The 27444-nt window shown below is 36.9% G+C and overlaps 2 pseudogenes; both read left to right on the top strand.

The window, feature by feature from the left end:
* Nucleotides 1-26214, top strand: part of LOC110140917 (small ribosomal subunit protein eS26 pseudogene) — a 91839-nt pseudogene extending 65625 nt beyond the window's left edge.
* Nucleotides 9237-9337, top strand: LOC139035767 (U6 spliceosomal RNA; annotated as a pseudogene).
* Nucleotides 26215-27444: the final 1230 nt, after the last annotated feature.

Below are 27444 nucleotides of genomic sequence, written 5' to 3'. Positions count from 1 at the left end.
TATGGAACTTTCCAGGCAAGAATACTGGAGTGGGTTGCCATTTCCTACTTCAGGGGATCTGCCCGACTCAGGGATTGAACCCGCATTTCTGGCATCTCCAGCATTGGCGGGTGGGTTATTTAATACTGAGCTACCTGGGAAGCCCTCTTTCCATGGCAGCACTATCCAGTTGAAAAATAAAGTGAGCCATGTTACAAGTCAAACACGTAATTTAAAATTTCCTAGTAGCCACATTAAAAAGAAGTAAAAAGGAGAAAGAGAAATTAATTTTAATAATTTAACTCTAATCTAAAATGTTATTGTTTCAGCATGTAACCAATATAAAAATATTAATAAGATATTTCACCTTTTTTTGTACTAACCTTTCAAAACTTGCTCATGTTTTACACTTACTCAGTCCAGCCATATTTCAAGTGCTTAATAGTCACATGTTGTCGGTGGCTTCCAGATTGGTTAGTAGGGATTTGTGGTATTATTGAGCAAACACTTAGGGACCAGTGTTGGGAGTGAAGACTTGCCTTTGTTCAGGATCTAGGGTAAGAGCCTCCATTTCAAGATTCCTCAGGAAGAAGCACACCTATTGGCTCACTGCATTTGGTCAGGAGGGGCTGCTAGATCTGCTAATTTGGGAGTCCTGAAGGACAGCAGCAGTGTGCCAAAGCACCTCCGGGTCTTGCAACTGGATGATGACTGCCAAAGGGACTTGGGAGAGGTGGGGACTCTGCCCAGTATCAGCAGAAATTAAAAATCCCCTCCATTTATGCTGCTTTGCTGCTAGGTCAAAAAACAGAAACTTCTGAGCCTTCTACCACTAGTCTGACTGCCACTCCCTGAGAGAGACAAACAGCCTGACCTGTAGTAACATTGAGAAAGAAACACAATCCTGTAGAGAGGAAGAAAGAGCCCAACTAATTTGGGGAGGCTGAGTCACTTGAGGAAAGAAGAACAACTAGGATAGAAAGAGTTCTGTCAAATTAGAACTCATGAGAAGATGGAAGAGAAATCAAGCAGAAAAGTAGTGACTCTCAAAGAGATACCTTTAGAGTATAAAAGGGATGTTTTTTTAGAACTGGCTAAATCAGCTTGGGTTCCTAAAATGAAATACCACAGACTGGGTGACTTAAACAGAAAACTTTTAGTTCTGATGGTTCTGGAGTCTAGGAAATCTAAGATCAAGCTGTCAACAGATTCAGTTCTTGGTCAGGGCCCTCTTCCTGTCTTGCAGACAGCTTTCTTCTCTTGCTGTACCTCACATGATGAAGAGAAAAACCTCTGTTCTTCTGATAGGGCACTAACCCCATCCTGGGGCCTCCACCCTATAGACTTCATTTAAACCTAGGTACCTCTCAAAGGCATCTCTTGCTAGTAACATCACACTGGAGTTTTGGCTTTAACATGTGAATCTGGTGGAACATAAACATTCAGTCTATAACTGATTTCCAAATTAAAAAAAATTTCATAGTTGAACTGAAAAAGAACATAATGTTTGCTGAGAATAGAATTAGTGTTTGAGGAGATCAAGGGAGAGAAATAACTTATAAATCAGCAAAACCACAGAGAAACATGATTGTTGGGATCAGGCAACGTTCAGGAGATCTAACATATGAAAAGCAGGGCTTCTAGAAGCAGAGAATAGAATATATGAAAAAGCAACAGGTGGAAGATTACACTGTTGTTCAAAAATACTCCTCGCTTCACCTCTTCATGGCAGAATATATTTCCTGCTCCACTGACTCTGATCTTGGCCCTATGGACAATGTGCCAGTTTTTGAGCTGAGACCTGCAAAAGTCAGCCAAATTTCTGCCAGCTCTCTGAAATGTCTACTTTTCTCCACCAAGAGAAGAACATGTACTAGAGTTATGGTTCCTTAAGATACTGTCCTGGGCAAAGACCTGTGGATTAATCTGAACCCTACCCAAGGTTGAGGGTCTGGACTACCCACCGCAGTAGAGTCTAGTTAAGACCAGCTGGATTACAGCCAAACTATAGACCTGGGAGCGAGTTTGTTGTAACTCAGAACAATTTGGGGTCATAGGTGAGGCAGCATAATTACAATACAAATATAACTAATACAAAAAAATTCAACAGATAATTGAAGAAAATTTTCTTGAGTTGAAAAGGACTTGAATGTTTAGATTGAAGAGGCTCATTCAGTCCCAAAGAAAATTAAGGAAAACAAATGAATTTACAAATAAATATTTACAAATTTACAAATAATTCACCAGGATGGTAAATTTTTAAGGATAAATTATAAAGGATAAAGAATGAGAATCATTCTATTATCAACATTCTTATCATTCTTTATAAAGAAAGCACATTGTTTTGTTTTAAAGAAAACAGAAAAACGAACTGCTAACTAGAGATTATTTTCTTATCCAAGAAACCTATCCAAGATGATTTATCTGGCAGGGCAAGACAAAGTTAAAGCATTTGAGAATATACCACTCAGGCATTAATTTGAAGAAAATCCTCGAGGGGGGATTCCAACCTTTTGCCAAATGATTCCAATCATTTATCTCAAGACAATAGAAGATAAGGAGGGGAGGAAAGAATGACAAGAAGCCTGGAAAAATTAAGCCTTATTAGGTGATAAAAAAAAGCAAAATGGCTATCTGAGGAGGCTTTACGAATAGCTGTGAAAAGAAGAGAAATGGAAAGCAAAGGAGAAAAGGAAAGATATACCCATTTGAATGCAGAGTTCCAAAGAATAGCCAGGAGAGATAAGAAAGCCTTCCTCAGTGATCAGTGCAAAGAAATAGAGGAAAACAATAGAATGGGAAAGACTAGAGATCTCTTCAAGAAAATTAGAGATACCAAGGGAACATTTCATGCAAAGATGGGCTCAATACCATTATACAGAGTGAAGTAAGCCAGAAAGATAAAGACCATTACAGTATACTAACACATATATATGGAATTTAGAAAGATGGTAACGATAACCCTATATGCAAAACAGAAAAAGAGACTCAGAAGTATAGAACAGACTTTTGGACTCTGTGGGAGAAGGCGAGGGTGGTATGTTTCAAGAGAACGGCATCGAAACATGTATATTATCTAGGGTGAAACAGATCACCAGCCCAGGTTGGATGCATGAGACAAGTGCTCGGGCCTGGTGTGCTGGGAAGACCCAGAGGGATCGGGTGGAGAGGGAGGTGTGAGGGGGGACCAGGATGGGGAATACATGTAAATCCATGGCTAATTCATTTCAATGTATGACAAAAACCACTGCAATGTTGTAAAGTAATTAGCCTCCAACTAATAAAAATAAATGAAAAAAAAAAAAACAAATTAAAAAAAAAAAAGATGGGCTCAATAAAGGACAGAAATGGAATGGACCTAACAGAAGCAGAAGATATTAAGAAGAGGTGGCAAGAATACACAGAAGAACTGTACAAAAAAGATCTTCGTGACCCAGATAATCACGGTGGTGTGAGCACTCACTTAGAGCCAGACATCCTGGAATGTGAAGTCAAGTGGGCCTTAAGAAGCATCACTATGAACAAAGCTAGTGGAAGTGATGGAATTCTAGTTGAGCTATTTCAAATCCTAAAAGATGATGCTATGAAAGTGCTGCACTCAATATGCCAGCAAATTTGGAAAACTCAGCAGTGGCCACAGGACTGGAAAAGATCAGTTTTCATTTTAATCCCAAAGAAAGGTAATGCCAAAGAGTGCTCAAACTACCACACAATTGCACTCATCTCACATGCTAGTAAAGTAATGCTCAAAATTCTCCAAGCCAGGCTTCAGCAGTATGTGAACCGTGAACTTCCAGATGTTCAGGCTGGTTTTAGAAAAGGCAGAGGAACCAGAGATCAAATTGCCAACATCCACTGGATCATCGAAAAAGCAAGAGAGTTCCAGAAAAACATTTATTTCTGCTTTATTGACTACACCAAAGCCTTCGACTATGTGGATCACAATAAACTGTGGAAAATTCTGAAAGAGATGGGAATACCAGACCACCTGACCTGCTTCTTGAGAAATCTGTATGCAGGTCAGGAAGCAACAGTTAGAACTGGACATGGAACAGCAGACTGTTTCCAAATATGAAAAGGAGTACGTCAAGGCTGTATATTGTCACCCTGCTTATTTAACTTATATGCAGAGTACATCACGAGAAACGGTGGTCTGGATGAAGCACAAGCTCGAATCAAATTTTGGGAGAAATATCAATAACCTCAGATATGAAGACAACACCACCCTTATGGCAGAAAGTGAAGAAGAACTACAGAGCCTCTTGATGAAAGTGAAAGAGGTGAAAAAGTTGTCTTAAATCTCAACATTCAGAAAACTAAGATCATGGCATCTGGTCCCTTCAGTTCATGGCAAACAGATGGGGAAACAGTGGAAACAGTGGCAGACTTTATTTTTTTATTTTTTATATTTTAAGACTTTATTTTTTGGGGGCTCCAAAATCACTGCAGATGGTGACTGCAGTCATGAAATTAAAAGACGCTTACTCCTTGGAAGGAAAGTTATGACCAACCTAGATAGCATATTCAAAAGCAGAGACATTACTTTGCCAACAAAGGTCCATCTAGTCAAGGCTATGGTTTTTCCAGTAGTCATGTATGGGTGTGAGAGTTGGACTATAAAGAAAGCTGAGCACTGAAGAATTGATGCTTTTGATTTGTGGTGTTGGAGAAGACTCTTGAGAGTCCCTTGAATGGCAAGCAAATCCAACCAGTCCATCCCAAGGAGATCAGTCCTGAGTGTTCATTGGAAGGACTGACGTTGAAGCTGAAACTCCAATACTTTGGCCACCTGATGTGAAGAGCTGACTCATTTGAAAAGACCCTGCTGCTGGGAAAAATTGAAGGCAGGAGGAGAAGAGGACAACAGAGGATGAGATGGTTCGATGGCATCACCAACTCAATGGACATGGGTTTGGGTAGACTCTGGGAGTTGGTGATGGACAGGGAGGCCTGGCGTGCTGCGATTCATGGGGTCACAAGGAGTCGGACACGACTGAGTGACTGAACTGAACTGAACTGAAGTGATTAAGAATTTTAAGTGAGAATTTATTATATAAAGTGAAGATTAGTTACACAAAAAGAGCAATGCTGAAAGAGGTAACACAATCATAGCTTGAAGTTAAAAATTATAGACTGTTGTTCAGTTGCTAAGTTGTGTCTGACTTTTTGTGACCCTTTTTTGCAATAAACTTTTTTAACATTGACATATTAATAGAATGTATATTATATATTATCTTTATTTGGGATGGGACTATAATCAAAAAAGTAGAAGCGATGACAGATTTTCTTTTCTTGGGCTCCTAAATCACTGTGGATGGTGACTGCAGCCATGAAATTATAAGATGCTTGCTTTTTGGAAGGAAAGTTATGACAAACCTAGACAGCATTTTAAAAAGCAAACACATCACTTTGTTGACAAAAGTGTGTATAATCAAAACTATGGTTTTCCCAGTAGTCATGAATGGATGAGAGTTAGACCATAAAAAGGCAGAGTGCCATAGAACTGATGCTTTCGAATTGTGGTGCTGGAAAAGGCTCTTGAAAGTACCTTGGATGGTAAGGAGATCAAACCAGTCAATCCTAAAGAAAATCAACCCTGAATATTCATCAGAAGGACTGATGCTGAAGCTGAAGCGCCAGTATTTTCGCCACCTGAATGCAAAGAGCCAATTCATTGGAAGAGATCCTGATGCTGGGAAAGACTGAAGGCAAAAGGAGAAGAGGGCAGCAGAGGGTGAAATGATTAGACAGCACCATCGACTCAATGGACATGAATTTGAACAAACTTCGGGAGACAGGGAATCCTGGCATGCTGCAGTCCATGGGGTCGCAAGGTCAGACATGACCTTGTGACTGAACAACAGCAAAGGAATAAAGTCAACCTCTCAGTAAATCACATGAGCTGAGTAATTTGTCATGTGCTAGGTGCTGGTAGAGAATACTGTGCTTTCTACTCTCTTTAGTTTAATACTTTTAGTTTTCTGGCATAGAATGCAATCTAGAACTTTAAAACAAACTTGATTTTTATGCTTTTAGTTATGAAAATGGCTTTTATATTTTATATTCTGTTCTTATTACATTCTTCCTGTGAAAGTTAGATATAGTTTTCTTTCTCTAAATGTTTATTATGTTGGACTTCAGGGATATTGAGCAAAGTGATAATTTAAATTCTGTTTTGCTCAAATATGAGGTTATTTTTCTGAAATTCTACTAAAATCTGACTTTTTACTCAATATTTATAATGACTGATGACTAAGTTACACCTTTCTTATGAAGAGTTGTTATCATGTGGTTTTTAGAGTAATGCCTTTATGTTGTTAACATGTACATAGCTTGTTACATACACTGCTAGGAAATTATTTATCATTGCATTAATTGAAGAGGAATATTTTTTCTGGACTATAAGGAAGTATATTTTCTGAGAGTCTATCAATGAGATATAATATAATATGAGATTCTGCAGGCGTGTTAAGTATTTCAAGTCCAGGTGTAGTTTCTGATTTCTTCCTCATTATTGAAACTTACAGAGAAATTTTAGTGGAAAAGGAGAGAACAGGTAACCATTAAGTGTTGATAGTGACCAAGTTTATATGAGTATTTACATTTCAGCTCACCTATTACAGGTCTGAGCCTAAATCGGTCTTGTCTTTTCATTGCATTTGACATACAGTTCCACTTTTAAAATCCATCTTTTCTCTCTCTTCCTTCTTTTTTTTCCTTAAAGAAATGTGTCTGACAATTTTCAAAGCTGATGCCCAGGTTTATAAATTGCTCATGATGAAGCACTGACAAAGACAGAATCCAGGCCAAGCTAATGTCTTTCCAATAGCTCAAAACCATGGTTTCCTGGGTCTCCAAAATCTATTTTTGTAATATTATCCCAAAAAAAGGACAAAATCTATTTTCACATTCCCACTTCTCTCTGATTTCCAGAACACAACACCTGAGTCTTTGATTTTTTTCCCTTGCTGGTTGCCATACAAAGAATTATACAGCTCAGTAAAACAAAAGACTCAGCACTGAGTGGTTCATCCAAGTGGCTAAAGGGGTTTTGAGATAGGTTAATGGTTCTGATTGTTTTCTCATATTGATTTTTAAGGCAATTATATTTTATTTATGTGGAGGAAACTTGGAATTGCATGTGAACTGTCTTGAGGGTAAACTGGGTCTCTTAAAGTTGAAAAGTCTTATGTGAATCTGTAATGACTTTAAACAAAGACAGAAGATGCTGATAAATACTCCTCTCATTTTAAGAACAGTTATGACTTTAGAGAACCTAACTGGACAAAGTGGTTAAATTAGATTAATTAAATAGATCATATTTAGTAGCCACCAAAAGCAGAAACAAAAGGTGATCCTTTCTGACTTTAGTCCAAAGATAGGCCAAAAGTGTGAATTATCTAAGGTGAGGTGCTGTGGGGGAGGAGAGAGCACTGTGTCTTGGATAGTCGGGGAGCTGGTTGACACCTCGCTGCTCAGCTTTTGAGATTACTTACAGCTTTTCAAAAGGTTGCTTCAGATGCCCCTCACATCTAGTTCTAGAATCCTGAGATAAATGCATTTCTTTTTGCAGTGCTGGCTTGAAGTTTTTGGATCTATTTCAAGTGGAGCAGATGACTAATCACCCCCTTCTGCTAGTTGATAATAGGTTGTCTATAAAACCTTGTTTTTGTATGGTTACCTTATTGTGAAGTTCATGTCTTTTGAGGAATGTTCACAACTGAAAGGCAAAGAAAATGTCCACTCCAGGGTGTAGTAAAGCTGACAGGAAAAAAAAAAAACCCACTAAATGACTTGGCTCTGTTGTTTTTTAGTTTCCTGAGAGAAAGTGGCCTTGACCCCCAAGCATTACTGCTTTTGAGACTGTAACAGCAGATGGTATGAAATGACAGTTGGTGAAGACAACTAAAGGTGTTTATAACATTGCAGGGTTGTGCAGGTGACTTTAAAAACAAAGGATTTGGAAGTGATAAGAAGTGGAGACTGGCAGTAGAGATGTAATAAAGCCACTAGGTACTTGAGGCAATGTCCTTATTTTATTTTTTCTTTTATTGCATCTGATTGCAAATTAAAGTGGAAAAAAATTAACTCCAGGCAAAAAAGAATATTCAGCTCCTGCCTCAGTGGTTTCCAGAACAAAAAAATGTAGTCTTTGATTTTTAGATATGATTTTTTTTTTTTTTGTTTTGCCTGCTGGTTGCCATACAAAGAGATATAGCTCAATAAAATGAAAGATCCACGGCACTGTGTTTCATAGCAAGGGCCTGAAGGGATTCTGAGCCAGGTTAATAGATATGATGGTTTTCCCTTCATTGATTTTTAAGATGATTATATTTTATTTATAGGCAAGAAAATAATAGTTAAACTTAGATTTATTGAAAACTTATTTCAAGGCTGCATGAATTGATAACAATAACAATACATTTAGGGCAACAAAACTAGAATTGTCTTTAATCCCTTAAGTGTTGATGTGCAGGGAATCTATTGACTTGAAATTAAATGTGCTCTAACCCACAACTGAATCCAGGTGGGGAAGTTATATTTCTCAGGCTGCTCTGAAAGATTTCATTACACAAAGCTTTGATACACCTGAGGTGTTTTTTTGTAAAAACTATGTGAAAAATCCAGGAGCTGGAAGCTCAGGGATATGAGTGTGTTGCTCTCTGGAGACTTTAAGAACTGATTTCCAAGTCAACTAGTCATTTGTCAGCTAAAAAGCCTACTGGTCAACCATAATTGTGTCCACAGGTCTGAATCTTAAACCTGGATGTGTGCATTCTAAGATGTAAAAAAAACTTGAAGCATTACTTTATCCTAACTCAGAATTCCACTGCCTTAAAACTATTATAATGTGTTTTTATGTCTTGAGTGAGTTCACAGACCTTTTTGGATTTGGGACAAATGAATTCCCATTAGCTAGATATGGACAGTAATTTTGCCCATTAAGGATAGGACACTAAGCCTTTGTCTCTCAAAGGATTTAATAATTGTCAATATGGCCATTTTGTATCTGTGGTTCAGAAATGCCAGCTCCAGACTTATGATATGCAGTGCTTATCAGAGATGAAGGGGCAAAAACGGACTCCCCAGCAATTTTGATATTCAAAATTTTCCATAATTGAATGTTTATGTGGAGAAAGAAGAAATATGCAAAATATACTCTAGAGAAAGGGAGCTTTAACCACTGAGTCACTGAAATAATGTAGCATTGTTTTAAAGTATTTCAAAGTTCACTTTTTAAAAAAGTGCCACATTGAGCTTGTTTCAGCATACATATACTAAATTTGGACTGATATGCAAATTAGTATGACCCTTATGCAAGGATGACTTGCAAATTGGTGAAATATTTCACCCTTTTTTTTTTATTTTCAGCCAGCAGTGCAACATATACGTGCAAAAGCTAAAATGGCTTAACATCATGCTATACTTTATACTAAAAATATGTTACTGTGAGTGACCCTTAATTAGCCCAATTGAAACACCTGGGGTATCTTTCTCCATATCAATCAGATATAGTTGCTTCTTTATAGTTTTTTTTTTTTCAACTATTGGACACATTTGAATGACATTTCTACAGTTATAAAAATAAAGGTTTGATTGTGTTCATTCTTTCAAAAATACTATATTAATTCAGGTTATAGCTAATATGAAAGTTTGAAGTTGACTTTCACCTGTGTTAAATGAGAAATTGAAGCATATTAAAAAATACTAAGAATTTATATAAGCAAAATTAATTCCAAGGACCAGCATCAAACTGAGGTGGTTAGGAGTGTGCCATGGATGGAAAATTGGAGAAGGAAATGGCAACCCACTCCAGTGTTCTTGCCTGGAGAATCCCAGGGACGGGGGAGCCTGGTGGGCTGCCGTCTATGGGGTCACACCGAGTCAGACACGACTGAAGCGACTTAGCAGCAGCAGCAGCAGCATGGGTGGAAAAGGTGGAAGCAAAGCATGGAAATTATTTGATTGGCTGTAACTTAAGCATTTGCCTTATTTGAAAAAGCTGAGTTGCCTGTTTGTAATTGGTTGTCCTTAAGTTTTGATATCTTAACCTTGAGGCATTTAGGTTTAGGTTTTGGTTTGCTTAAGCAGACTGCTAAGGTTTTAGAACCACCTCACTCTAATAGCCTCCGTGTTTAATTAATTTAACACCTGTAAGGCTAATGTTTATTTTCAAATTACACTATGGTCTTGTTTTCCACAAGACTTGAGTTCAGTGCTCAGTCCCTTTCAGTTAAATGAAGTGACTGTATATGAATATAACTTACATCACAATTGCACATTCAAATATCCCCAGCACAAACAGTCTAAAATAGATGCCAGAAGGCATTGACTTTCTATGTTTGAATCCAGGACATAACCAAAATAAAGGGACAGAGAAACAAAATAGTTACGGAATTAATCTTTTATTTGATTTTTCCTCTTTCGTTTGATCAACCCATGTGACTTTAAGTTTTATATTTTTTAAAAAAGAGAGATTATAAGGAGAATGTTCCAGAAGTTGTATCTGAGGTTCATGAAATGCTAGATAAAGAAGGAAAAGTTATTTTTAAAAGATACTTGGGTAACTATCAATAAGTAAAGTTTTATAGTTACTTTAAAGTCACATACCTAGGAAATGAAGTTCAGTTCAGTTCAGTTGCTCAGTCGTGTCCAACTCTTTGTGATCCCATGGACTGCAGCACACCAGGCTTCCCTATCTATCACCAACTCCCAGAGCCTACTCAAACTCATGTCCCTTGAGTCAGTGATGCCATCCAACCATCTCATCCTCTGTCGTCCCCTTCTCCTCCTGCCCTCAATCTTTCCCAGCATCAGGATCTTTTCAAATGAGTCAGTTCTTCGCATCAGGTGGCCAAAGTATTGGAGTTTCAGCTTCAGCATCAGTCCTTCCAATGAATATTCAGGACTGATTTCCTTTAGGATGGTCTGGTTGGATCTACTTGCCGTTCAGGGGACTCTCAAGAGTCTTCTCCAACACCACAGTTCAAAAGCATCAATTCTTCAGCACTCAGCTTTCTTTATAGTCCTACTCTCACATCCATACATGACTACTGGAAAAACCATAACCTGGACTAGACAGACCTTTGCTGGCAAAGTAATGTCTCTGCTTTTTAATATGCTGTCTAGTTTGGTCTTAGCTTTTCTTCCAAAGAGCAAGTGTCTTTTAATTTCATGGCTGCAGTCACCATCTGCAATGATTTTGGAGCCTCCCCAAAATAAAGTCTCTCACTGTTTCCATTGTTTGTCCATCTATTTGCCATGAAGTGATTGGATCAGATAACATGATCTTAGTTTTCTAAATATTTGAACTGTATACAAAAGTAAAAACTCAGAGATAGAATATTGGATGAATATTTAAAGAAAACCCCCAAAGGAAATTTGATTTAGATAAACAAATTTGAAATAAAGCAACAGATGACCCACACCTTGAACACCACACACACACAAGATTTCTTTTATTCTCCTCATTTAACTCCATTTTTTCTTGGCCACATCTTGAACTGTCAATAAATTGTCCAGAAAAGCAATTCTGGTGAACAATTTGTCTGAGCCAAGGCAATAAAGGATATGAAGATTCTTTCATGAGGAATCCCATTATCTCAAGATTTTTGACTCATTTAAAAATATATATGCAATTTTAATTATGTTAATGTTTTGTCAAAATGCATGGGCCTTTTCTGATAAGAAATTCTCACCTACATGGTCTAACTTAGCTTTATCTTAAGTCTATTCAAAATTCTTTCTGTAATATAGACTTACAGAAACTGAAATGGGACATTATGGTTGGTTTTCTTTTGTTAAAAGGGAAATAGCATCACTTGTGCTAAAAGCCCATGATAAGAAACCTAGATTTAACACCTAACCTAACTGCGGTTTTAACCTCTTCCAGAAATGTAATCTCATTTGAACAGTTTGTAATTTTCTGGTGAAGGATGAAAAATGTAATCTGTCCCATGGGTCCTCCCAATCCCCCAGAGGAAGACGAGGCAATCTGTGTAACAAAACTCTTGCATTCTGTTCCCTCCTTAAAAATGTCCTGTTTTGCTAAGATCTCCCTTCCCCAGCCTTCTTCTGGTAAGACCTTCTATTTTGTACAATCCTCAGAGAGCCCTTGTAGTTGCTAGATACTGCCAAATTCATGAATTGCCTGCCCAATAAAACCAATAAGATCTTCAAATTTGTTTCAGGAAGGGGAACCCCTTCCAGGGCCCCAGCGGGGGCCCTTGTCTAACACTCAGAAGCAAATTGTCGGAGAGGCACGTGTACTGACAAAGGAAGGGACTTTATTGGGAAGGGGTGCCCAGGTGGAGAGCGAGGGTGAGGGAACCCAGGAGGACTGCTCTTTCATATGGCTCACAATCTCGGGTTTTATGGTGATAGAGTTAGTTTCTGGGTTATCTTTGGCCAATTAATCTGACGAAGGGTCCTCTCTAGTGGCACATGCATTGCTCAGCCAAGAAGGATGCCAGCGAGAAGGATTCTTGAAGGTGGTAGGACACATGGAGTCTTCTTTTAACCTTTCCCAGATTTTTCTGATTGCTGGTAGCTTGTGAGTACCGTATTCCTTACCAGGACTTCTTCTTGTAAAATAACTCACACATATGGTTACTATGGTGCCTGGCCAGGGTGGGCAGTTTCAGTCAGTGTGTTTCTCCTAACAGATTTACTCTGTTGAATTTTTTTTTTTAACACTTTCAATCTATTTTTTTTTCTCATGTAGAAAGTTTTAGATATTTATTGTAAAAAATTTGAAAAATCTAAATGAACAAAAAGGAAACAAAGCCCCTTACCTGTGAATTTCTAGAGATAATCTCTTTTAACATGTAAACATGTGCTTAGAATTGCACACATTGGTTAGTTTTCTCTTTTTTCCTTATTTAATAAAAGCCATTTTAAACAACAAAAAAATGAATATAGACTGTTCTTTCAAATAATTTAAGTATTTTTAATTACAATGTGTCAAACTCTACATATTCTTGTTCTTTTTGGCCAAATCATATTTCTGCTAAATTTTGCTGTTTTTCAGTTTTTATTTCCCTATGTTTCTGAAGGTGATAATTCAGTTGAGTCAGAATAATGTTTATTGCTTATGGCTCAACTTATCTTTGCGTTTCATTACTGTAATATTGTAATATGGTAAGAAATATATATATTTTAGTCTTTACCCCAGGCTCTCAGCCAGAGCTCCTAAATCTTTGTAATTTCCTAAGTGATAGCAGCAATAGGAGCATCCTTAGATTTAGTTTTTGTCCCAGGTTCCTGAAACAGCCTTTGAAGCCTAAAAGTGAAAGGAGTCTCTTCTGTTCTATCAAGCCCTTTTCAACCACACCTGTGTTTATGTTCATGATGTGACTTTTGGAATACTCCTAAGGATGATGCTAGTTGTGATGAGGAGCCAACCACATGGTTAGAGGTCTGAAACTTTCAAACCCTCCTCCAGAGAAGGCAGAAGGGCTGGAGGTTGGGTTAATAATTAGCATTGAGTTTTTCCATTAATTGTGTCTATATAATAAAGATGCCATAAACACCCTTACTGAAGAGGTTCAGAGAGATTCTGAATTTGTGAACACATTGAGATGCCAGAAGATGCTGTGCCCAGAGAAGGCATGGCAACTCCATTCCCTTCCACATACCTTGTCCTTATACCTCTCTCCCATTTGGCTGTTCCTGAACTATATTCTTTGTAATAAAAGAGTAACAGTAAATAAGTCAGTCAAATGCTTTCCTGAGTTCTATGAGCCATTCTAGCAAATTATCAAACCCAAGGAAGAGCTCAGGAGAACCCCAGCTTCAGTCAGAAGCACATGTGATAACCTGGGATTTGTGTTTGAAATGTGAAGTGCAGGAAATCTTGTTATCTGAGCCCTTAACTTGTGGAGTCTGTGCTAACTCTATTCAGTTAGTGTCAGAATTGTTTAATATAAGAGGGAAAAAAAAACCTTATACATTTTGTACCAGAAATGTTATTGGTAGGGAAAAGTAATTATTCCTTTAATTCTTGCTTTTGGTATCTTATCTTGGTCTCACCAAACAGGCTTTTTAATCTGAATATATTTTACTTTTTAAAAATTTGAACTATTGTTGATTTACAATGTGTTAGTTTCAGTGGTACAGCAAAGTGATTCAGCTATATATCCATATATAGGTATATTCTTGTTCATGTTCTATTCTATTATAGTTTATTACAAAATATTGAATACAATATCCTGTGCCATATAGTAGGTCTTTGTTGTTTATCTATTTTATGTATAGTAGCTTGTATCTGCTAATCCCAAATTCTTAATTTATCCCTCCTTCATTTCCTTTTTCGTAACCACAACTTTCTATGTCTGTGAGTCTATTTCTGTTTTGTAAATAAAGTCATTTGTATCATCATTTTTTAGATTCTTCATATAAGTGATATCATATGATATATTTCTCTGACTTACTTCACTTAGTATGATAATCTCTAGGTCTATCCATTTTGCTGCTAATGGCATTATTTCATTCTTTTTTATGAATGAGTAATATTCCATTGTATATATCTATCACATCTTTTTTATCCATGCATCTGTCAGTGGACACTTAGGTTGCTCCTGTGTCTTGGCTATTGAAAAATAGTGCTGCAATGAACATTAGGGTGCATGTATATTTTCAAATTATTGTTTTCTCCAGATATGTACCCAGGAGTGGGATTGCTGAAGCATATGATAACTCTATTTTCAGTTTTTTAAGGAACCTCCAGATTGTCTTCTATAGCAACTGCACCAATTTACATTCCCACTAACAGAGTAGGATAGTTCCTGTTTCTCTACATCCTCTCCAGCTTTATTATGTGTCCATTTTTTTTTAAGATAGCAATTCTGACTGGTGTGAGGTAATACCTCATTGTATTTTTGACCCAATCTGCCCATTTTTTGATTTTTTTTTTTTTTTTTGGCTATTGAGTTCTTTGAGCTGTTGGTATATATTGGTAATTAAGCCCTTTTGGTTGTATCCAGTCCATAGGTTCTATTTTCATTTTGTTTATGGTTTCCTTTGATATGCAAAGCATGTAAGTTTGATTAGATACTATTTATTTATTTTTGCTTTTATTTCTATTGCCTTGGAGACTCACCTAAGAAAACATTGCTATGTATGTCAGAGAATGTTTTGCCTATGTTCTCTTCTAGGAGTTTTATGGTGTCATGTTTTACATTTAAGTCTTTAAGCCATTTTGAGTTTACTTTTGTGTGTGTTATGAGGATGTGTTCTAACGTCATTGGTTTACATGCAGTTGTCCAGCTTTCCCAACACCATTTTCTGAAGACTTTTTCCCCACCGGAGTCTTGCCTGCTTTGTCAAAGATTAATTGAGCATAGGTGTGTGGATTTATTTCTGGGCTCTCTATTCTGTTCCGTTGATCCATATGTCTGTTTCTGTGCCAATATTATGTTGTCTTGACTATCTTAGCTTTATAATATTGTCTGAAGTGTGAAAAGTTTTGCTTCCTGATTTGTTCTTTATCCTCAGGATTACTTTGGCAATTCTGGATCTTTTCTGGTTCCATATAAATTTTAGAATTATTTGTCCTAGTGTGGTGAAAATTGTTATGAGTAGTTTGATAGGGATTGCATTAAATCTGTAGATTGCTTTGGGTAGTATGACCATTTTAACAGCATTAATTCTTCCAATTCAAGGGCATGGGATATCTTTCTGTTCTTTCAATTATCTTCAATTTCCTTTACCAATGTTTTATAGCTCTCAGTATGTAAGTCTTTCACTTCCTTGATCAACTTTATTCCTAAATATTTTATTTTTTGATGTTATTTTCTTAAGGTTTTTTTTTTTACTTTCCCTTTCTGATATTTCAATGTTAGTGTAAAGAAATACAAGTTTCTGTATATTTTCTCATATCTTGATACCTTGCTAAATTCGTTTATCAGTTCTGGTAGTTTTTGTGTGGAGTATTTAGAGTTTTCTATATACAATATCATGTCATCTGCATATGACAGTTTGACCTCTTGCTTTCCAATTTGGATACCTTTTATTTCTTTTTCTTGTATGATTACTGTGGATAGGACTTTCAATACATGTTGAATAAAAGTGGCAAAAGTGGTGGGCATCCTTGTCTTATTCCAGATTTTACCAGGAAGGCTTTCAGCTTTTCACCATTGAGTGTTATGTTGCCATGGGTTTGTCATAAACACCTTTGATTATGCTGAGATATGTTCCTCTATACTTATTTTGGTATTAGAGTTTATCATGAATGGATGTTGAATTTTTGCCAAATGCTTTTTATGCATCTATTGAAGTGATCATGTGGTTTTTGTCTTTTCTTTCGTTGATGTGATGTATCACATTGATTGATTTGTGTATGTTGGTTGAAACATCCTTATTATCCTGGGGTGTGTCCAGTTTCATCAAGGTGTATGCCTTTTTTGTGTGTTGCTGAATTTGGTTACTAATATTTTGTTGAGGATTTTTACATCTATATGTATCAAATATATTGGACTGTAATTCTCATTTTTGGCAATGTCTTTTGTTTTGGTATCAGGGTAATGGTGAGTTCATAGAATGAACTTGAGAGTGCTCTCTCTTCTTCAATTTTTGGAATACTTTGAGAAGGATCAGTATATGTTCTCCTTTGTGTGTTTGATAGAATTCCCTACTGAAGTCATCTGGTCCTAGACTTTTGTTTGGAGGGAGTTTTTTTCAATCTACATAACCTGAATATATTTCATATACTTACTGGATTTAATAAAATTTTGGGGTAAATGTTATGAAGATATGTGACCAAAGTAATACTTACAGCTCTCCAAAGCCTCATTTAAGCTCTAAGTTGACATAAGACATTAATATTTCAAGGAGAATAAGGGAATGATATGTCTGGTATAATAATTTATGAATTTCTTAATAAGTACTATTCTTTCCTTGATCCTTATATATCTAAACAATATTCCTTGTATTGATTTATTATAATCAGGAATTATATTCACTAAAATCATCATTATCACTCAAGACAATCAACTGGAAAACTCAGAATTTCTAGGAATTCATTAAAATTATATAAAACTGCCTTTCTGCATGCCAGAAACAACCTCTGAGAAGTCATCATAATGGAAAAATATTTCAATTTATAATGACATCAATTTTATGAATTGCATGAGAATAACTTTAATAAGGGTAACTTATGGTTGGTTTACCCCTTAAACAAATTCTGATTTTACTCCTCACTGACTTCAAGGCAGGACTCAGTGATTGTTCATATTCTCTCCAAAGGAAATTGCTCTTCAAAATATTTTGGGACTTGGTAGAATTTGCTAAAAATGTCATTGGCTCTTGGGAGGAGGGTTTATATGACTTTTTCCAAAAAAAACAACCCCTCAAAATGTCTCCATGCTTCTACCTCTTTTTTGGTTTGTGAATTATATCAGCAGAGGTCCTCCTTTGACCCTTCCCCAGTGTAGCCTTAAATCTTGGAGACAAATAGGGTATGCAAATGGTTAAAAACATTTATATATAAAGAAGTCATAGAAACTGTAAAAGGCCATTGTTTTTAATATATAGGTGGGAAAGGATATAAACATTAATACTTAGGAAATACAGTGCTAATATTTTTATGGAAAATGTTCATTCTTAAAAAATTTTCAAGTCAAAGAAATAATAAAACAGACATTTTGCTTAATAAATTGGTAAAAATTTTAAAGGAAAAGATGAATGTGTTTGTTAAGTTTCTGTGACGTATACATCATACCTTGGTAGTAATCGAAGTTACTAGTATTCTATAAAGCAACTTAGCAATATCATCAAGAGTGTAAAACATAGCCAGTCTCCTTGACTTTATTTCAGAATGTCATCTCAATTGAAATGTCCTGTTAACCTTCCTGATAACAATTTCAATCTCACTATACTAGGCAATATTTTCTAAGAAACAAATCGGATTATACCAGGACTTTGGGTGGGTCAAAATCCCTAGTTAATGGAATTGTCATTCTATGCAAAGACAAGTACAATCATTCACAGTCTATTAGCAATAAACTTATTTAATGAACAATTATCATATTTTAGTATGTTTTCTTTCTTTGGGGTTGGAATAAAAACTGACATTTTCCAGTCCTGTGGCCACTGCTGAGTTTTCCAAATTTGCTGGCATATTGAGTACAGCACTTAAAGAGCGTCATCTTTAAGATTTGAAACAGCTCACCTGGAATTCCATCACCTCCACTAGCCAAAGAATGTTTAAACTACTGAAAAATTGCACTCATTTCACATGCTAGCAAAGTAATGCTCAAAGTTCTCCAAGCTAGGCTTCAACAGTACATGAGCTGAGAAGTTGCAGATATTCAAGCTGGATTTTGAAAAAGCAAGGAACCAGAGATCAAATTGACAACATCCTTTGGATCATAGAAAAAGCAAGAGAATTCCAGAAATGCATCTACTTCTGCTTCATTGACTATGCTAAAGCCTTTGATTATGTGGATCACAACAAACTGTGAAACATTCTTAAAGAGATAGGAATACTGAACCACCTTATCTGTCTCCTGATAAAACTGTATGCAGGTCAAGAAACAACAGTTAGAACCGGGCATGGAACAATGGACTGGTTCCAGATTAGGAAAGGAGTGCGTCAATGCTGTATATTGTCACCCTGCTTATTTAACTTATATGCAGAGTACATCATGGGAAATGCCAGGCTGGATGAAGCACAAGCTGGAATGAAGATTGCCGGAGAAATATCAATAACCTCGGATATGCAGATGACACCACCCTTATGGCAGAAAGTGAAGAAGAACTAAAGAGCCTCTTGATGAAAGTAAAAGAGGAGAGTGAAAAAGTTGGCTTAAAGCTCAACATTCAGAAAACAAAGATCATGGCCATGTTCCTAAATTTTCTCCAATGAGATTTAAACTGCAGTTACTGTATGAGACAGAGAGGAAACTTCCTTAAATGGAAAGTTGTGTGGACTTTTCACCCATTTCTTATTGCTAGAGCTCTATCAGCCAGATAGTGACCTTGAGGATAAAAGACAGTGAAGGGGAAAGATCCAAGAAGCCTGAGAACCTAATGACTTCAGAAACCACCATATAATCCTTGGGCTGCTTACCCACTTAAGGAACACCTCTGCATGAGGAGCTGTATGCAACTTCTCACTAATACATTTGTCAAGGATGAAAAGTATATTTTATCTTTTTTTGTTGTTATATCTAATGTCCAGATTTCAGGCCCTAGCATTAAGGCACCCCTGAAATGATTGTTCCACATGTGAAACTTTGTACTGGGAAAAGGGAAATAATAATATCATAAAATGCAACATGAGCAAACATTAGGGATTTATGACAATTTTCTCTACAACTGCATCCTGTAATCACATTCAAGCAACACTTGTACATCCTCAAATGTATGCATATACTTTTATTCACTTTTCTGTTTCACTTTTTATCACGTTTCTGGTGTTTGGATAAAATGGAGAATTGGGACGATATTGTACCTGATTTAGGTTAAGAATGTCTTTACATTTGAGCATAATGTTGAGACTTGGGTGAAAGTAAAATTTATCCTGAATCATCTTGATAATTGCCTTAGCAGTCTATTGTAATAAACTTATTTTAAATTTGGATATGCTCCTGCTTTTAGAATATATGCTACCTCCAGGGCAGTACAGTGTGAGATAATCTGTATAGTAGTGAGAAGAACTCTACTTTAAAATATTCAGTTAATATTTAGTTGATGGTGCCAAATTGCTTCCTTTGTTATACTGATTACAGAATCCAAGAAGAAAACACAGGATTATATATTGCCCAAGTCAAGTGCACAAATAACTGATTTGAAGGGCAATAAGAGATTAGGCAAATAAAATAAGAATGCTATTTTAAAATGTAATATCCTGAAACATACCTGATTACATACTTATGATCCTGGATAGATTGAACCAATAAAATCCAAGAAGCATTTTATTTCCACAGTGTATGTGTGCAGCAAACCCTAAGCGATCATTTTAAGAGGCTTATGGTATCCAACCAGTTTCACTTTATTTCTGGCATTCTCCCATAGAGATATTGCAATAAAAATAGACATTCCTACAATATTTTTATTTGTAATTCTGTGATGTTTGTGCATTTGAGGGTATTTATTGCTAACTTCTGGAAACCCATCTGATTTAACTTCTCAATAAGAAATGATTACAGGAACGTTTAGCTGAGATGCTCACCACCTCTTCTATTGTGACAGGCCATTTCTTCCTTTTTTCTAGGCTCACCCTTTCCGCACCCATCAGTAAATCTATCAAGGGGCTTCCATTATAGATTATCCATTATGTTTTCTGTAGTTTCTTTATCTTAATAAGAAATAATAAGAAGACATTCAGGCCAGCAGCTTAACTATTGTTTCATTTCTCTCCTCTTTAGTGTCTTTTATACTTTACCTTTAACTGTAAGCCTTCAAAGTCATGATTTTTGAGGTGTAAAAACACTCTATGTCTTGATATAAATGGCTAACCTCAGAAAGTATAGATATGTTGTCTTATTTTTCTAGTGTAAAATGTCTAATACAAGATACCCAGAGCTCCTTCCATGAACTGTGATTGGAGACCTGTTCCGAATTTGCAGTTGTATAAAGTAGGCAGTTTGCTCTTCTTCGTAGACTCAAGATCTCTCCCAGTCTAGAAGTAAAATGATAGGTAACTGAACTTTACTTTATTTCTGTTAAATGCCTAGCTGCATTATAGAATTTTGAGATCTCTTGGTTTTCAATTTTTGGGTGGTAAGATGCTCTGAGGCTCTGCTCAAGTGGCAGCGTCCCTGTCCCCTGGCGAGTCCTTGCTGTGAGCACTACAGGTCTTCTTTCCTCATTCAATTTCTTCTCATTTCAGTGGATCCTGGTTTCTTCTGGAAGCTTTGCCAGGGATGCCTTACAATTCCAAGTACATGTTGACTTGTTTCTCCAACACATTAATTTCTTTATGCTACCACTATCTATGACTATATGCATGTCGTCATGCTCGTGCTAAGTCATTTCAGTTGCGTCCGACTCTTTGTGACGCTATGGACTGTAGCCCGCCAGGCTCCTCTGTCCATGGGATTCTCCAGGCAAGAATACTGGCATGGGTTGCCATGCCCTCCTTCAGGGGATCTTACTGACCCAGGGATTGAACCTGCATTTCTTATGGTCTCCTGCATTGGCAGGAGTGTTCTTTACCACTAGCACCACCTGGGAAGCCCATCTGTATACATACCTAACAGTTATTTTTGTATTTTTATCTGTGAAACATGATAATTCTGATACCTATTAAATTCCAAACAGTAATATATGCTTTATGCACATTTTCTGATTTAACTTAATCCTCAGTAGAGCCTTATAGTCCCATATGTATTATGGCATTCTACCCAAGAAACTGCATTTTTACTCATCTGCTTACAACAACAACAACAACAACAACAATTTATTCAATGCCTAATGTATAGTAGGCATTGTACTAGGAGCTTTACATATTTTTTATGTGATTATTTATTGCCTTGTTTGAAACGAGATTTAAAGCAGTTTAATTTAACTATTCTTTAATTTTCATAGCAACTCTGAAAATGGAAATCTCATTTTAAGAATGATGAAAAGATCTAATTTATTCATAAAGCTCTATTTATTCATTTTATATTTACATAAACAATCCATTAAATGGTACTTTGGGGGAGCCTTTCTTGATTGCTTGCCCTTAGCTTCTTTTATTTACCATAGGGCCTATAGGAGATAGAAATTTTATTTATAGCACTTGTTCCACTTTATGTATTTACTTGCTTTGTAAATGTTACTCTCTATACAAAATTAGAAAATATAGCTAAATGAAAACAGAAAAAATTCTGTTCCCTCTTATAGAATGCTTTCCACTGCTTTATTGTGTGGGATACTTGAACTAAAGAGTCACTTATCAGGGGAGATTTCTGGTCCCTAGATTAGGTCTCTCTTTAAAATGTTTCTTTAGCTCTGTGTAATTCTCCTTCAAAGAATTTAGTAGGATTTTGATTAAGTAATCCCCTTTAAAATCAAGACTTTACATTTTTTATAGTAGTCTTGGGTTAAAAGCAAAACTGAGGAGAAGGTACAGACAGTGCTTATATACCCCTGTCCATGCACATTCATAACTACCTACTATGAACATCCAGCACCACAGTGGTACAGTGATGTATCATATCCTCCAGAGTTTGTAGTTTATCTTGTGGTTGACTCCTGGTGTCCTAAATTTGATGGGGAAGTATATATGAGATGTATCCACCAGTATAGTGTCACATACAGGGTGTTCACATTGCCCTGAAAGTCTTCTGTGTTGTGCCTGTTCATCCTTCCACCCCCCTGCAATCACAAATCTTTTTACTGTCTCCTTGGTTTTGTCATTTCCAGGATGTCATATAGTTGGAATTATGCACTCTGTAGGCTTTTCAGATTGACTTTTCACTTAACAATGTGCATTTAAGTTTCCTTGATGTTTTTGCATGGCTTAATAGCTCATTTCTGTTTCAGTTCAGTCAGTTCAGTCACTCGGTCGTGTCCGACTCTTTGCGATCCCATGAACCGCAGCACGCCAGGCCTCCCTGTCCATCACCAACTCCCGGAGTCCACCCAAACCCATGTCCATTGAGTTGGTGATGCCATCCAACCATCTCATCCTCTGCCATCCCCTTCTCCTGCCCTTAGTCTTACCCAGCATCAGGGTCTTTTCCAATGAGTCAGCTCTTCTCATCGGGTGGCCAAAGTATTGGAGTTTCAGCTTCAACATCAGTCCTTCTAATGAACACCCAGGACTGATCTCCTTTAGGATGGACTGGTTGGATCTCCTTGCAGTCCAAGGGACTCTCAAGAGTCTTCTCCAACACCACAGTTCAAAAGCATCAATTCTTCTGTGCTCAGCTTTCTTTATAGTCCAACTCTCACATCCATACATGACTACTGGAAAAACCATAGCCTTGATTAGCTGGACCTTTGTTGACAAAGTGATGTCTCTGCTTTAAATATGCTGTCTAGGTTGGTCATAGCTTTCCTTCCAAGGAGCAAGTGTCTTTTAATTTCCTGGCTGCAGTCACCATCTGCAGTGATTTTAGAGCCCAGAAAAATAAAGTCAGCCACCGTTTCCACTGTTTCCCCATTTATTTGCCATGAAGTGATGGGACGGGATGCCATGATCTTTGTTTTCTGAATGTTGAGATTTAAGCCAACTTTTTCACTCTCCTCTTTCACTTTCATCAAGAGGCTCTTTAGTTCTTCTTCACTTTCTGCCATAAGGTTGGTGTCATCTGCATATATGAGGTTATTGATATTTCTCCTGGCAATCTTGATTCCAGCTTGTGCTTCCTCCAGCCCAGCATTTCTCATGGTGTACTCTGCATTTAAGTTAAATAAGCAGGGTGACAATATACAGCCTTGACATACTCCCAATTTGTAACCAGTCTGTTGTTCCATGTCTAGTTCTAACTGTTGCTTCCTGACCTGCATGCAGATTTCTTAAGAGGCATTTCTGTTTAGTGCTGAATAATATTCTATTGCCTGAGTCTACCACAGTTTATTTACCTACTTACCTCCTGAAAGATGTAGTTATGAATAAAGTTGTCATAAAAATCCATGTGGGGGTTTTTGTGTGGACAAACATTTCAAATCATTAGTAATTATTTATTTTTTTAAAAGAAGTTCATTTGATCAATATGTATTTATTCCTGTCTTCTTTTGTGCCAGGCACTGTGCTAGTTTCTGGATGTGAGGTACCTGCCTTCATGTCTGCTGTTCCTGGGGAACATTGGATCAATGAAGGCAGGCATGTGTTTAGTGTGTTCACTGTATTCATGGATTCCATGATTCCTGATATATTAGATGTATAAAAGACATATCTGTATCAAAGTGACTGAGAAAGGCTGAAAGGAAAAGGATAAACAAAGATGTAAGAGGTGAATGCACAACAAAAACCAGGAAGTAGTGTAATAATATCAGACTACATTGAATCAAATGCATAGCATCTTACAATGATAAAAGTATGGTATTCATTGAAAATCTGGTATTAACATACATGTACCGTACAGCAAAGCATAAAAATTCATATTAACTAAGTAATGAACTTATGGAGAAACCTTCCTCAATTTTTGTATGTACATTTTTTCAGTTTCTTGCCACAAAATCCCTAGGTATAATAAGTCATGTGAAACACCTGGATCTGACCATCAGCTCCTGAAATTCAAGTGGATTCTTGAATACAACTCATGAATATAGTGAGGAAGTTCATGGATTATCATAACATACTGAAAAACTGGGGGATTTATTTCTCTTGAGTTAATAAACCCTGTTCACTGCACTGGTTTGTGGATTTTTTTTTTTTCTCTCCAGGTAATGCTCTGATATGTTGAAATCAAATCCATGTCTCTGTAACTCTGAAATCTGTGTTACTTTCACCCCATGTGCTCTCATGAGCCACCAGGGAAGCCCTCCCCATCCCTTCGCCATCCTTTATTTCCTCCTGTGTCTCTATGGGTTCATTAGGCCTTCAGTGGCAACAAATAGAAAGAAAGATGAATAAAGGGATATAAAGGCAAAGAAGCCCTTATTTTAAAATACTGAGGTCAAATAACTTGAAAACTGGATTTTAAAAAATATACAAACTCTCATTTAAATGTAAAGATATAATATTCTCATGCACACAGGAATTAGAAAATGTATCACACAAAGACATCTTTGTGAATATACTAGAGAGGGTGTACTCCTAATAATAACGAGAAATAAATACAGGAGGTAGCAATAAGTGAAAAGTAAGAGTGTCAGTGAATATCTTGCTGAGTGCTAGTTTTATCTTTTTTTTTTTAAAGCAAAACAAATGAAACACACACAAATAATACCTAAACAATGAAGAATTAAAAACCTAGACTTAGCATTTTAGAATAGGGATAAAGGAGGAGACTGAAAATTTGTTTATTTTAAGGGAGGAGGTAAGATATAGATGCTTTTAAAAAATTATTAGAGTCAGGTAAACATAATACTAATGATGTATAATGGAGAAGGAAATGGAAACCCAATCCAGTACTCTTGCCTGGGGAATCCCATGGACAGAGGAGCTTGGTGGGCTACAGTTCATGGGGTCGCAAGAGTCAGACACAACTTAGCATCTAAACCAGAAACCAGTGATGAGGTATGAATAGAAGGAGAGTATGTGCATGCCTGATTTTAAGGCTGGAAGAAATTTTGTACTTGCTAATAGAATGAAGAAAGAAAAATAAAAATTAAAAACATATAGAATGATTAAAACTGAAATGTGGGAAAACATTCTAATGTAACAGTGGTTGTTTAGTCACTAAGTCATGTCTGACTCTTGGAACCCCCTCGACTGTAGCTCACCAGACTCCTCTGTCCATAGAAATTTCCAGACAAGAATACTAAAGTAGGGTTGCCATTTCATTCTCTAGAATGTAACAGTAAATGAATAAAATTTACAAATGAAACATGGAAGCAGTGACTGAATTAAAATATATGATGTATGATAAATAAGGCACCACAGGGAAAGGACAGACAGTGGGTGTTCCAAAAATTAGCTCAGTAAAAGCAAAAAACTAAAGCTGGGTTCCTACCTTATACTATACACATAGGTGGACACCAAATAAACTAAAGATTTAAATGTGAAGGTTAAGCCATAAAACAAAGAATAAAATGTTGAGAGGTCTATCTCTGTGACCTAGGGATCAACAAAAATAATTTTTCAGCTTCCAAGATGGTGAGTGCTAACGCGTGGGGAATAGTACGGGGCCAGGGTGGAGACTGAGAGGAGCCGATTCTGAGATTGCGGGGAGGGTGGAAAGCCTGGACCTTAGTGGAAGAATGGAAAGAGGACCAAGAAAAGAAGGAACAACGGTCGTGCCAAAAAAGGCCGCGGCCACGTGCAGCCTATTTGCTGCACCAACTGTGCCCGATGCGTGCCCAAGGATAAGGCCATTAAGAAGTTCGTCATTCGAAACATCGTAGAGGCCGCAGCCGTCAGGGACATTTCCGAAGCGAGTGTTTTCGACGCCTATGTGCTTCCCAAGCTGTATGTGAAACTGCATTACTGCGTGAGTTGTGCCATTCACAGCAAGGTAGTCAGGAATCGCTCTCGGGAAGCCTGGAAGGACCGAACACCTCCACCCCGATTTAGACCTGCGGGTGCTGCCCCACGTCCTCCACCAAAGCCCATGTAAGGATCCAAGTCCTTAAAGACTGAAGAAATATTGGTTTCTCTGAAAAGACAATAAAATGGAAATTATAAAAAAAAAATAATTTTTCAAATAAAATTGAAAAATAAGAAGCAGAAAGTTAAAAAAGAAAAATAATAGGGAGAGAGAAATGTGACAATAGCAAAATGAAGGAGTCCTGTTGAATAAAGGATGCAATAAACAAAGTTCACATATTGGGCAAAGATGTTTGAAACAACTAAAACACCCAAGGAATTAATGCCTGCAATGGAAAACAGGAAATCTGAAAGAAAAAGAAAAAGTCTGTAGTAAAATGCACAGAAGGTGTACACAATTTCACAGGCAAGAAAACTCAAAAAATTAACAGACGTTTGAAGAAATGCTTGATATCAATAGTTATCAGAAAAATGTTAATTAGAACAATAATGAGATGACACCTAACACTCAACAGCATATGAGATATTAGAAAAGGAAAGCAGCAAGTTTTAAAAAATTTGTTTATCTACTTTAACTGGAGAATAATTGCTTTACAATATTGTGATGGTTTTGCCATGCTTCAGCATGAATTGGCCATAGGCATACATGTGTCCCCTCCATCCTGAACCCTCCTCCCACCTCCCTCCCCACCTCATCCCTGCAGGTTGTAACAGAACACTGGCTTTGGGTACCTTGCATCATACTTCAAGCTCCCACTGGTTATCTATTTTACATATGGGAAAGTGTATGTTTCAACGCTATTCTCTCAAATCATCCCACCCTCTCCTTTTCCCACTGAGTCCACAAGTCTGTTCTTTACATCTGTGTCTTCTTTGCTGCCCTGCATGTAGGATTGTTGGTACCATCTTTCCAGATTCCATATATATACAGTAATATATGATATTTGTCTTTCTGACTTACTTCACTCTGTATGATAGGCTCCAAGTTTATCCACCTCATTAGCACTGACCCAAATGTATTCCTTTTTATAGCTGAGTAGTATTCCATTGTGTATATGTACCACAACTTCCTTATCCATTCATCTGCTGATAAACATCTAAGTTGCTTCTACATCCTAGCTATTGCATATAGTGGCAAGTTTTAATGTATAGAGAGGAGCTCTTGTGATCTGTGGTGGGAGGTCCATTCTGCAGGGCTGTTTGGTAGCATTTGGTAAGATTGGGTCTGTATACCCAACAACTCAGTGACTATCCCAGAGAAACTCTCCCCTTGACCCCAAGTTGATATGTCAAAAACATCTTCAGTTTTCTCTGATGGATGTTGGATTCATCAATAGAAGAATAGACAAGTAAAATATGACATATTAATATATATGATA

Source organism: Odocoileus virginianus, chromosome 6 (genome assembly GCF_023699985.2).
Source record: "Odocoileus virginianus isolate 20LAN1187 ecotype Illinois chromosome 6, Ovbor_1.2, whole genome shotgun sequence".
NCBI lineage: Eukaryota > Metazoa > Chordata > Mammalia > Artiodactyla > Cervidae > Odocoileus > Odocoileus virginianus.
The sequence above is the reverse complement of the archived record's forward strand: the minus strand, read 5'-3'. Positions and strand labels throughout refer to the sequence as shown.